Here is an 11,148-nt window from a genome sequence, read left to right as displayed (position 1 = left end):
AAGTTAATAGCTTCTGACTCTATCGAACCTATTTTAAATTTTGAAATCATCCCGTGTATTATTCTATTGTCCTTACACAACCACCGGTGGAACTCAAGTTAAAAAAAGCAACATTAGTTGGTAATGTTTGGTGAGGTAATAAACTCTTATATCTTCCTCCAGAATATATTATCACTTGCCTTGGAAAACATATATATGAACATAGGGTCTATTTGGGTCTACTGTGCTAATAATTAAAAGATAAAATTAGTACTATGGATTAACATAGATCTACTAATAGATCAACTATAACTATTAATTAGTCAGGATTGCTAACTATTAGTTCCACCTAGCAGGTTTGAGGTTACTAATAGTTGTGCACTATCTATTAGCAACCTAGTAGGAGGATCCTATGCACCTCCTAATAATTAGCTAACTAACTATTATGCAAACTCTAATCCGACGTCCGGTCATGTGTCGCTGGTCATCCATCACTACATCTCTGCTAGGGTTTGCTCCCTGTCCTCCCCTCGACCCTAGAACCATGGCAGTAGGTTGGCCTATCGGTGGGTAGGTGTTGCAGCGAGGCAGCAGAGAACCACTAGCTATGGTGGATGGTGTCTGTGATGGCTAGTGCTTGGGCGAGAAGGCTCGTTGGTGACCGATTAGTAGAGGTGACGGATTAGTGGAGGGTAGGATCAGTGGATGGGGGCGAAAGGGGCGGGTGGTGCGGCGAGGCGGCACGTTCCTAGTGCCCATGGCCCACGGGCATGCAGTGGTGGGATGTGGTGATCGGAAGAGTCCATGGGCTCTTGTGACCTTGTCACGGATCATAATTGTTTTTAGGTATTAGTACCAGTTGATAAGACGACAAATCAAAATAGGATATAATGCTCGTAACCAACGTGGAATTTCCACGTGCCCCTATGGACACTAGGCTTATCCTGCCCGAACGAGGGCATCAAGATTCATGCCCGAAACAGGTGTCTTCGCGGTGGGCGGCGGAGGAGCTGGGGCCCGGTGGCCGTGGAGGCGGAGGCCGGGGGCGGCAGAGTACAAGCCGACACGATGGCGGCGGAGGCCAGGGGCCAATGGTCGGTGCAACGGAGGCTAGGGCCATGAGGGTGATGACGTTGGCCAAGGCCGGTGCCGATGACCGGGGGTGGTGGAGGCCAGGGGTGGCGGTGGAAGCGGCGGAGGTTGGGGCGGCGACAGGTACCGGCACTGGAGGAGGAGGTGCAGTTGCGCAGCAACGTGACTGAGGTGCTGTCGTGCTGCCAAGTGGGAGAGAAGCCGACTAAATAATAAATAAAAGGAGTGGGACCCACGATAAGATCGAGGACTAGGATAAGCCCGGTGGTCACAATGACATGTGGGATTGCATTTTCGTGCTCGCAACCACCACACATTGGGCCACTAGGGTAGTCCCATATAGAGAGTTCAATGTGACTGCATGCCATCCGTTCCCCGGGCGAGACACAAATCCTGCACGCGTACTTGAGGCGAGCGCCACCTCGCTAGCCAAGCCATGTCTGCCCATCAAGGGAGGTCCGTGCCCAGCATGCCCGTGCCAGCGGTGGCGTTGAGCTCCGGCAAGCCCATGCCCCGGGTGGGCATGGGCACGGCGACCGCGACGCTTGGCAAGGGCGAAGGGCACACTGGTGTGGTTCAGGCTATCCTCCACGCCATTGACGTCGGGTACCGCCACTTGGACACAGCCGCCGTGTATGGCACGGAGGCCGCGCTCGGGGACGCTGTGGCTGAGGCCGTGCGCGCCGGAATGGTCGCGTCACGGGATGATCTCTATGTCACGTCAAAGCTCTGGATCGTCGATGCGCACCCCGGCCGCGTCCAGCCGGCGCTGAGGAAGACTCTCCAGTAAGTAGCCGCCCACTATATATATAAACCCCTTGGCAGCAGGCAAGCACAAGTGAAACCATCCGTGTATATATGCAGCTAAGTGAGTGATGGTGGTTGTCTCGTCTCTTTCTTGGTGTAATTGACCAATTGCAATGCAACTCGGTCGTCAGACATCTGCGAATGGAGTACGTCGATCTGTATCTGATTCACCACCCGGTGAGCATGAGGCCACCAGCAGCTCCAGGAGGGCCGCTGCTGTTGAAGGAGGACCTGTTGCCGATGGACATGAAGGGTGTGTGGGAAGACATGGAGGAGTGCCAGCAGCAAGGGCTGGCAAAGGCCATAGGCGTCAGCAATTTCAGCTGCAAGAAGCTAGACTACCTGCTCTCCTTTGCAAAGATCCCTCCGGCGGTTAACCAGGTAATAAAAATCACTCCTGCCCTGCTTGCAAAATAAACAGAATAGTTGGCTTGCTGTTGTGAAGCAACGGAATTGGACATGATATATAGAGGCCAAAGATTTGCTATATGAAACTCCTATGGAACATATATACCTCACCTTATCTCCGGCTCCACCAAGATGTGTGATTTATGTGAATGGAATCTGGACCATCCAATACTGCATCCCGAAGGAACATATTTTTCTGATTTGTATTTTGATAAAATATTGTATTTCCTGTTGGATTAACTTGACACATATGTGGGCCGGGTGTACTTTTAATTTTTCTTATTTTAAGCAATTTTTTTGTACCTCAGGTTGAGGTTCACCCTTATTGCCGGCAGAACAAGTTGAGGGCATTTTGCAAGGAGAAAGGAGTCCAACTTTGTGCCTACTCACCCCTGGGGGCCAAGGGCACACTATGGGCTAACAACTCTGTCATGAACTCTCCTGTTCTTCAGCAGATCGCCCAGGACAGGGGTAAAACTGTTGCTCAGGTAACTCTAATTATGTTAGGACATATATAGTGCATTTTTGTGATTAATTAACAGTGGTCGCTCGTGTAAATCATCTTCCGTTTTAGGCCATATATAAATCTCGTTATCCACTCCTGGCAACGTCATTCATGGGGTGCAGGTGTGCATAAGGTGGGTGTATGAGATGGGCGACTGCGTCATCACCAAGAGCTTCAATGAGAGGAGGATGCGAGAGAACCTTGGCATCTTCGACTGGGAGCTCAGCAACGAGGACCACCTCAAGATCGGTGCCCATGCCAGAGTCCAGAGGAAACTATGACTTCCTGGTCAGCGAATCCGGGCCTTTCAAAACCGCAAAGGACTTGTGGGACGGTGAGATCGTTGCTGGCCAGTTGTAAGCAAACGACGGATGGCCTGACCAACTGATCAACAATGGTTTGGTTGCTATTTAATATATTTTTTAACTGGAACTGTGGAGACAAGCTCCCCAGCATTTTATTAAAAAACAGGAACCAAAACAGACTACAAGAGGGGCAGCCAAGAGGTATCCCGAAGAGAATACTCACCTATGTAGGGCTGTCACACGTCCGATCTGGGGGGTGATTTCCCGTTAATTAGATGGTAGAATTGGAAGATTAGAGGGGGATTAGAGGGGAGGGACGGCAGCCATAAGGCTAGCCACGCCTTAGAGAGAGGTGGAGGGACGGCTAGCACTAAGGCTAGTTGCTTGGAGAGGGTGGGCTAGGCTGATTGGCCGAAGGTGATTGCTACTAAGGTTCCCTTGTCTACTTGATGTATAAGACATAGATTGATATAAGTGTGTACACAGCAGTCAAATCTTGTTATAACCAAACAGGAGTCATATATATAAGTCGACCAGGATGGGATCTCAACTGCCCGTACATGGTGGGGGACCCAAAGCCCATGATAGCAAGAAGAACGTCCGCTGCTAATGATAGATATAAGGGGTTCATAACTGAGAAGGTGTGTCTCATGAGTCAAAGCATCAACAAAAGAACACGGCCTTAGAGGTCATTGCCATCGAGCCAACCATGCCCCAGTATCTATGGTGGTTCGAGTTGGCAATGTCCTTCGACCGCTTGGATCAACCTAACTACATCCCCAGCCATGTAGGTTCCCTCTAGTGCTGGATCCATTTGCTGGCAACATCTGCCTTTTCAAGGTCCTCATGGATGGGGGCAGTGGGCTTAACATCCTTTACATCAAGACGCTTTGGTTCCACAAGGTGTGCTCCTATATATTTCATTCGATACACCGACTAATGACTTCAGGAGGAAGACGCTCACCTTTGAGGTAATTGACTTCCCTAGTTCATACCACACTATATTGGGATAGAGAAGATGGACCTAGTTTTGATGCCAACCGAATGGGAACTTAAATACCCTTTGGTGATCGTACAAGCCCCATATAGGGGCCGATATATCGGATCACATACCACTATTACTAGATATAGGGACAGCAGCTTTTGCATTTTTTTTCGATAAGGAAAGCTTTATTAATTCCATGATCGTTACATCGAGATGATACAAAGACCTTAAAACACTTTCGACCTATGTATAACAAGGATACACCCAGCCTTACAAAAGATCTTAAAACAGAAAGATACACTAATAACACTCAATCCGAAGACACCCATGTGTCAGGGTAAAAAACTCTTTGGCCACCTGCGCCAATTGTTAAGATGCCGCTATAACCTAAATCTTATGAAGTTGGCTTCTGTAGGATAGCCCATGTACGGAGCCAATGTATAATCGAGTAGATAACCTGTAAAGGAGAAGAAGTACATTTCTTTTCAAAAACCAGGTCATTCCTACATAACCTAAAGAGACCAGCACAGTAGCTGCTGCTCCTAGCATATGGTAGAACCGCATAATCTAATGCCCTCCCAAAGAGTACTTGTCTTTTATTAGACACTAAGTACCCAAGAGAGTGCACTAAATCATGTTGTTCCGTCGAGTACACCACAAGGGAGAACTCGAAAAATTCCACATTTTTTCATCAAGATCATAAATGAGAGAATAAAACTTACAACATTCTTGACCATTTCTTACATCATCTTATTACAACATTAGAGTACTTAAACAAGTTGAATACAATAGCAAAATTAAGACAATTTTACATGTAAAAGGAGTTTATACATTTTAGGTTTACATTTTTATCTTGCAGCGGAGAACAACATATGATCAAAATTATAGTGGAAATAAAGATTAATGGTGAATCATAAAACTTTTCTTCTAAAACTTTTAGTGAGGGTTATAAATAAATACTACGGTTGTAGCGTGAAAGGAATCCTCTCTGAGCCCACTAGGAGGTTTCCACACACAAAAGTCATCTACCATCCATCGGTCACCTGCAACAGGGGGAATAAAACCCTGAGTACTCTATTGTACTCAGCAAGACTTACCCAACAGGAGAAAAATAAAAGACTCCAAGGATATGCAAGGCTTATTGGCTTGTGGGTTATTGCATCTACAGAAGCATTACTAAATGTGCGTTCTTAGTATTAAATTTTATTAGCAGTCATCATTAGTTCATTAACTATCCATTCTATATAAGCACCTATGCTACTTTCAAGCCAGGTGGTAAGCAATCAGAACTATTTTATCACCTTTCAAGTTCCAGTTCTTACTATGGTGCTAGACCATAGCCAAGTCAGTACCGTCTCACAGAAACGGCGATTCATGAATCAATATATTCCTAGCTGGGTACCCCAAAACACATGCCCCGTTTGTACCCTAGGCACAAACAAGACCAACCCATTTTCACTCCTATCATAGGGCCAGGTCTCCAGTCCAAACTTAGACTCCAAGCCCCCTACACTTGAGACACGGTCTCAACATGGTGCTTAAACCTGCACCTTTCCCTGCCTCCAATCAGTCGGATCCGGAAAGAGCCGGAACCCATGACAAAGAGCACAACGAGCCCTTCTCGCTCCCATAAGCAAGTATGTGCTCAGGATAATAAGTCCTGTGACCTGACTACCATCCAGAGCAAAGGACGGTCCTCAATCGATACAGGCAGAACAAGTACAATCCGAGCCTCGCTCGAATGCCTAACCAAGTCCAGATCCAAAGTTTACCATTCCACCGGGTCTCCAATTATCCTCCATATATATTACATGTGATAGTAATATAATAATAACAATAATATCTTCCTATCTGTCAGTGAGTAAATGGTAATCACTCGACTTCTACCAAATCCTATAGCATAAGCAATCTACACGATCCTAACATACTAGTAGGACTCATAGGATAAGGATATATATATGCAAGTGGTTTTTCATTCAACTCCTTAAAACTTAATGCACAAGCATAAAATAAAGTACAAAATAATAGGGGTTATGCACCGGGGCTTGCCAGGGTAAGATATAACCAAAAGTTAGCACTCCATCATAGGGGCACGATCATCAAGGCACCATCTTTTCTGCTACTCCAGATGACTCCACGATGCATCGTTATCCCTATTATGATATACAGTGGATGCATCAGTAGAGACATAATTAATCAACGGCAATAACAACTCCTAAAAGACGATTACTGCCTCTCAAGCTACGAGATAACTCTAATGACTAACATACTAGGCCACGTATCCATGTTGTCGAATAAAGCTTTATTTCCCAACAAGTGTTTGAGCTATACAAACCCAAGGTGTTTCTTTTTCTATTTCATGGATTTAATATATATTTGAACTAGGACTCATTAGCTATCTTAGCACACTAACTATTCTAGAGCTACAAAAATTACAGTAAGCACCTAATAATATTAGAAATTTACTATAAAACTTTTACAGTCAACACTATCACCAATTTATCACAAAAATTCCTACAAGTCTCTATCTTAACAATATTAAGCATCTTAATTTAATTAGAGAACTCTTGTAAATATTATAAAGCTATGTGAATAAGATATACTAGCAGATAGAACATGATTTTAGGAACCTAACAAATTAGTTTCACAATTTTTGGTCTACTACACAAATTTATATTGAATTTACAAGTTTACTTTAGAAACTAAATTAGAAAATGCTTTAGGAAAAGAAAATGGTCGGTCGCTATCAATTCAGGCCCTAGTAGCCCAACACGGGCGCGATTGCACGCGCGTCACTGACGGCGTAACGCGGGCCAAGGCCGAGGGAGCCCGTGTGTGATGGCAGGCTTTACACAAAAGCCCCTGAGCTTTTAGATAATAACATGACTACTATGTGCACTATTCCTACCGATAGTGGTTTTACAAACAAACCCTCGGATGTTTCCACCTTTACCACGGGGAGGTCCCTGGGAATCCCCGTGCTCGTCGGCGCGGCGACCGATGGCATAGGGCGATTACGCTGGGCAACCTAGGTGTGCTACGACGAAAGTAAGGGGCCGACCACCATCTACAACTAAACACGCAAGGATGAGTGGCGGTTAGGAACTTGGAGATGTACCAGCATGAGCGGCTATCCACGGTGGCGGCATAGCCGTTCCGATGACCTAGGGCACTAACGGAGAGGTAGAGACGGTGGGGAAGCACCAGAAACTCACCGAGCACCGAGCTATGATGATGGTTGAAACTAGGAAGTGCTGAGGTGGTCCGGCCATGTGCGCCTGCATCGTGCGACGACGCTCCGAGCGTGGCATCGGTGCATCACCGCACCCACGGTGGAAACCTGGGCCAACCTAACATGAGCACAAGCTCGAGGAGATCAACACGAGTCTAGAAACACCACCAATTAGGTTCTCCCCCCATGGATTAGGACTTACCCCTAACCCACTAGCTGCGGTGGCTCTCATGGCCTGCGGTGGGCAAAACCCTGAAATTGGCCGCAGCCTAGCCACCGCTAGGACACGATGAGAATGGGGCGTCTAGTTAACTCCCCATGCTACTCACTGGCATAAGGAATTGGGCTGAGAAGTCTTGAGCTGGTGATTATGAAGGGGGGAGAGAGCGGTGCATCGCCACTACTACATCATGTGAAATGGCCCCGACAGAGATGACCTAGCCACTGACCCGATAGGGTACGACAATGTGAGGACAGGGCTACACAAGCGAGGTCAGGAGGTGCATCGATTAGTTCTTGGATCGAGACAAGAGGGGTGCCATCATGTGGAGCACTAAAACACAGTAACTGGGCCGGAGCGGGGTCAGCAGCATTGGCTAGCGGGACAAAGCGAGCAGAGAGGCATCACCGTCACCCTATGGCTAGGGGTGGTTGACCCAGACATGGTGGGCAGTGACATAGACCCACGGTAGGTGAATCATAGGACAGGGGCGACCGCCACACATAGCATGGCAATGATGGCCATAGCCTCGGCTCGACCCCATGCGCAACTCAGCGTTCAAGGTGGCGCACACATGCAGCGGTAGCGGGAAACAAACGAGAATGGCATCATGACAACGCCTCGCAACATAGTCGCATAGCAGCGTCACTAGAGCAGCATGGCTGGCACAGTGCTCAGTGCGCACGTGAGGCCTAGGCATAGCTCGGCCAGCTTGACAACGGATGGCCATGGCTGGCTCAGCCCGACGCGTAGCACGGGGCAGCGATGAGACGACCACCAGTAAGGCCACGCGTGATGTGGTGCGCACGTGCGGTAGTGGGTGCACCAATGTGTGATGTTGCACCCCGAGTGTGGTGACCATGAACACCCGGCCAGCCAGCCCAAGGCGATGTCAGTGCCTAGATCTTAAAGCGTGAAAATCAACCAATTAGAGCTCGGTTGAGATTAAAACAAAAGCTCAAGACTCTAGTAGACCCTAAGGGCTTCGTATCCAGGCAACAAGCATGGCCAGAGGGTGACCAGTGAGGGAGGTAGATAGGTGCCAAGCATGGGTTCGTCACTGCTAAGTGCTGGTTCATGAACGGAGCGCCAATAGCCTGGTCACAGCATGTTCTTAGGATGTTAGGGCAATTTTTGCGATGCCACAATAGCTCCAACTCATCCGTGAACTACACCCTGCTAAAGCATTCACTTAGAGGCAACCAACAAAATGAAATCTCATTCCTAGATTCAAAACAGGAATCAAAAAAGGGAAAAATGCGATTACACTTCATAGATCTGAAATTACATGGAAGATTACACGACATCGAATACTAAACCACATAGAGATTTATAGATACATGGTTAAGAGCAACCTAGTAGAACCAAAGCTTAATCCAGAAGTCGAGATAGACGAGGACAATGGAGAAACAACAAGATAATAATAAACCAAAACATGGTGTATGTCCAATAGATCCTAGAAACATGAGGGTGAGAAATCGATCAGTCATGAACCCTAAGACTTAAACTAACCATAGGTGGACTTGAACTTCTTTGACATAAACCAGATCCCTTCTTCTTCTCAGTTTACACAATCCACTCTGACTGACGACCCTAGTTCCACAAACGATGATTGGATCTTGTAGCTCTGCTTTAGATTCGAGGGCGATGAATGGAGGAGAGCAAGGGCATCTTATAGTGGCGAACGGAGGATGGGGCGTAGTGCACCGGAAGTGGAGGGATTCATGTAACACCCTCGGTGTTACACCGTAAATCATTTACTAAAACATGTCATGAGCATCATGTTTAGGTGTTCATGCATGTAATAAAGTGTGTAGATCAATTTCCATAACTCGAAACGATCAACAAAAATGCGAAATGGAAGTTGATTCAATAGTCATGTTATATCACTTAGGGTTTAAAACCAATTTTTATTAAGCAAAAATACTATAGAACATGTATGTGATACTTAAATAAAGTTTGGAGTATAAACTTTGTAGATGACAGTGAAATACTTACGGTCAAAAAATGATATTACTAGCTAATATTTCCACTAGCTTAGAAATCGCAAATGAAAATCAAATTCAGCTCAAAAACTTAGAAATTTTCAAGTCTGCCGATAGCTAGACATTGCTATGTTTAGCAAGTTATTGTGAGAGATTGGGTTAAAGGGTGGTGTAGTGTTATAGCTTGATTTGTAGTCTCATATGCAATCTTGAGCATGGTGAAGCTGGTTTGGCTCCTGGAGCAACCGTTTGGTCGTGTTGAACGCTTTAAAATTCATGTGTGTCAATGTCTCGGGTTGGTTGGCATCGGGTGCGCGGTCACCGTATGGCCTTCCCATGCTGAGCACATGGCCATGTCCTGTGTGGTCAACCATATCGCCTTGCATGGCCAATCGAGCCACCTAGGCTTGGCCAAGGCCGGCCGCAGCGAGCCGCTGGCCCCATGCCCTGCTACTCTGCCTCATGCTACCGTCTTGGGTGCCGCCATGGCCACGCTGCGCTGCCTTCACATCATGATACTGTTGCTGTTGCATCATCATCACATCCACGCTAGTTTGCTTCACCTTTGCACTGTTGCTGGCCCTGTGCGTGTTGCCTCCACCGCGCGCATGCGGGCAAGCTACCGTCACCTTGTCATTAAGGCGCTGTGGCCATGTGGGCCACACCGGTCAGGAGCGCATGCGCCTGTCGGCTAGCATCGGCACGTGAGTCTCCCGATCTCGCCACTTGCGTCCCACCAAGGCGAGGATGAGCTGAGCCCACCTGTCTCACCCATTCTCTCTTCTCTCTTTGCTTTCTGCCGCCATCGTGTCACATCATGGTGAGCCAGAGAGCAGGCAACTCTCATCAATTCCTTGTGCTCGTGTCTCTACCTCATGTCCCCTCTCCAGCCGCCCCCACCCTACTTTGATTGCAGCTTAGCCGAGCTCCAATTTTGGAGTTTTGCCCACCACCATGCTATTATGAACCATCGCCTCTCGCGTTGTGGCCAGCCTTCACCACTTCGCCTCGTGCAAATTCCTCTACGCCACTAGCTCCCCTTTGTAACACCTCAGGTGTTTAAAAACTAAAACCTGCCATGTCATCATATGCATTGCAAAGCATTTGGCATCTAGTGAAAATTTTGATATGCATACACTAAAACAAGTTTACATTTATGTGGTATGTGTTGAATTGTATTGTTTGAATCAAGTTCAAAATTTGGTTTGAATTTGAATTTTCAAGAAAACCCTGATTTTCAGTATTTAAATCCTACCCTGAAAACCCAATTCAAAATCTAAGCATATTTTGGGGTTGAGCCTTAAAGCAAAATGGTAGAGCTTGTCAAGTTATACAAAGTTTGTTTTTGGAGTTTTCAAAGTTGTTATGAAAAATTTGAAGTAATTTGAAAAGGCGAAATTCGTTAAATGTCCTGTATTTGAATTCAAAAGTTCATTTCAAAATGTAGACCAAATTAGGGGGTGATTATAAAAGCAAAGTTGTAGAACTTTGGATTTTGAGCAACTTTTTTTTTGGAGATTTTTGAGTTGTTATACAAATTTGGGAGTAATTTGAATTTTAAAATGGATGGCAATTCTGTAAATTTGAGGAACAGTACCACGACCACCGCCCCACCGCCGGCGTTCCTTCT

At 46.5% G+C, this 11,148-nt stretch overlaps 1 pseudogene; it reads left to right on the top strand.

Moving 5' to 3' along the window:
• The first annotated feature begins 1,400 nt into the window (after positions 1-1,400).
• On the top strand, positions 1,401-3,614 carry LOC136539235 (deoxymugineic acid synthase 1-A-like; annotated as a pseudogene).
• The last annotated feature ends 7,534 nt before the right edge of the window (positions 3,615-11,148 follow it).

Source organism: Miscanthus floridulus, chromosome 2, assembly GCF_019320115.1.
Source record: "Miscanthus floridulus cultivar M001 chromosome 2, ASM1932011v1, whole genome shotgun sequence".
Classification (NCBI taxonomy): Eukaryota; Viridiplantae; Streptophyta; class Magnoliopsida; order Poales; family Poaceae; genus Miscanthus; species Miscanthus floridulus.
Note: the sequence above shows the minus strand (reverse complement) of the source record. Positions and strands in the feature narration are given on the sequence as shown.